The following is a 2,652-nucleotide window of genomic DNA, read 5'->3' as shown; positions in this document are numbered from 1 at the left end:
GCTCCACCACAGCGAGCCCTTCCTCCTGCCCCCGTGCCACTCGTGGCCGTCTGCCTTCACTGGTTTCACTGGCTGCCAGTAGTCCCCAGCACAGCCGAGGTTGGGAACCATTTCTCAGTGGCTTTAGGGGCTTTTATTTCTTAACAATTAATTCTGGGGAATCAGCTTTTTTTAGCACCACAAATTTCCTCGCTTGGTCTGGGTTGGAAAAGTGGGATTTTGTGTCTGAGTGACTTTAATGGGTGGGTGCCCTCCGTGGCAGGGGTGACCCTGGGAAGGTGCTGTCCCGTTCCCACAGCCGGGCGTCCAGCCCTCCACACCAGCAGGCTGCAAAGAACGAAACCTCTCCCCGAGCCTTTCCCATGCCAGAAGTATCTGTTTTTCTCCGTGTCCATTGTCCACTGAGAAATTCCAACAGGGGAAGAAATGATAAAAACATGAAGTTAAACTGGATATTTACACAGCATTTAAGCATACAGCTATCCTGGCGTGTCAGGTATGTACATACCATTTTAATCCACGATAAAGAGGCACTGGCTGACCTTTGGATGCTTGTTGTTGACATTGCCTATCTTAGACTTGTAACGAGTACCCACAACAGCCGGCGCTTGCGCTGCTCAGGGCACTCGCCCCACTTGCTTGGCTTTCCCCCATTCCGAGGATGCACCGACATTGATTAGCACCAAACCGGTCCCCACTGATCTGGTCCGAGGTGACGAAGACCTCGGAGATGCAGAGACAACGCAGCGTGCCGGGGCTGTGTGCAAACAGCCCCCGTGCCTTGTTTCCCCTGAGACAAGCCCCATGACATGACGAATGCCAAGCGCCGAATGCAAGGCGCTACAGGTCTGCACCTGGGGGCACTGCCAGACGTATTGGCACCGTGGTGTGGGTGCTGAGCCAGACCCCATCCATGTGGCCGAAGGGCTCCAGGAGGCTGGAAGGGGGCCAGAGCCCAGCGCAGGGGGCGAGGAGGTTCCCGAGCTGTTCGGCCTCGTCCCCGTCCCTGTCCACCGCGGTCCCGTTGGCACGAGGGAGGCGTGGAAACGCCGTCCTCCAGCTTCTGAATTCCTCGGCTCCCCATCTCCCACCTGAGCGGAGTGCTGTGAGAGCAGGCGTCGCCATGGCAACTAATCGTGATGTCATTTGCAGAGATTATTGGGCAGGGGCGCCCAGGGATGCCCGCCAGCTGGCCGGGACTGGGGACATCGGGGCTGCGGCGCCCTGTGCCGCCGCCCCGCCAGGGCCGTGCCACCTCCCTGCCTGGCGCTTGGCTTCCCAACGGCGATGGGAGGCGCAGGAGGGAAGTCACCGACGCTCTAATGCGGGTCTCAATTCCCCAGCCAGCTTGCTCGGAATAATTACCGTTGTTGCAATATAATTCATTATGGTAGGCTCTAAATCCTCCCACCTAAAATGAAAATATTTTTTTCCTCCTTCCTTCAGGTTTTTTGTCTCTTCTGAGTTAAGGTGTCGTTGGAGAAGCAATTGATAGGCTCATTCATTTAGCCTAAATCAAACTGACAATTGTCTTCAGGACGCTCACTCTGTAAAACGCCCGGCATAACCTAATCTGAGCAGCCAGGGAACGGCTCGGACAAGGCCGTGCTGCAGACTGGCGCTCTCAGGAAAGCATCTGCACAGCTTCAGTTTAACAACACATTTCATTCCAGATTTTAATTTCTTTTTAAACACAGAAACCTAATAAAGCTCGATCCAGATCTGATGGCAACCTTGCGCAAGTAGCCAAGTGAGAAACAAGCAATGGGGCTGAGCGCATCGGAGGTGGTTGTGAACCAAGGAGTTCTGTGCTAATGGAAAATGATGCAACTTCGGGGCTTTTAAAGGATGTTTGGAGTAGAATGTAAACTGGCTGTGGTGAAGAGTCTCACGTCCAGTCCCAGGTGCACTTCTGAACATTGAATTGTTAAGGATGGAGAAGACCTCCACGATCATCTGGTCCAACCGCCCAAAGCGAGCTCCTTTCCGATTTCCCGTCGATGAAGTCACCTCGCACCTCGAGACACTGCTAAAACGCAGCCCTGAGGCTTAGCAAGTGTGGCACGAAGGGGAAAGAAGAGCAGGCAGACAGGGGACACCAGGCTGGGGAATTCGCGCCGTGCAGACAAAGCTCGTGCTGCACAGGCAGCACGTTCCGCATCTGGGGGGGATTCCGCATCTGGGGGGAATTCTGCATTTTGGGGGCAATCCCTCATTTTGGGAGGATTCGGCATTTGGAGGGCAATTCTGCATTTTGGGAGGATTCTGCACTTTGGGGCAATTCCACGTTTTGTGGTCAATTCCTCATTTTGGGGCAATTCTGCATTTTGGAGGCAATTCTGCATTTGGGGAGAATTCTGCATTTTGAGGGGAAATTCTGCATTTTGTGGTCAATTCTTCATTTTGGGAGGATTCCGCATCGGGGGGGCAATTCCACATTTTGGGTCACTTCTGCACTTTGGGGGCAATTCTGCATTTTTTGGGGAACTCCTCATTTGGGGGGCAATTCCTCATTTTGGGATCGATTCCTTATTTTGGGGGCAATTCTGCATTTTGGAGGCAATTCCTCATTTTGGGATCAATTCCGCATTTCGGGGGGACCTCCTCATTTTGGGAGTAATTCCTCATTTTGGGATCAATTCCTCATTTTGG

This window comes from Oxyura jamaicensis, chromosome 4, assembly GCF_011077185.1.
Source record: "Oxyura jamaicensis isolate SHBP4307 breed ruddy duck chromosome 4, BPBGC_Ojam_1.0, whole genome shotgun sequence".
NCBI classification, from domain to species: domain Eukaryota; kingdom Metazoa; phylum Chordata; class Aves; order Anseriformes; family Anatidae; genus Oxyura; species Oxyura jamaicensis.
The sequence above is the reverse complement of the archived record's forward strand: the minus strand, read 5'-3'. Positions refer to the sequence as shown.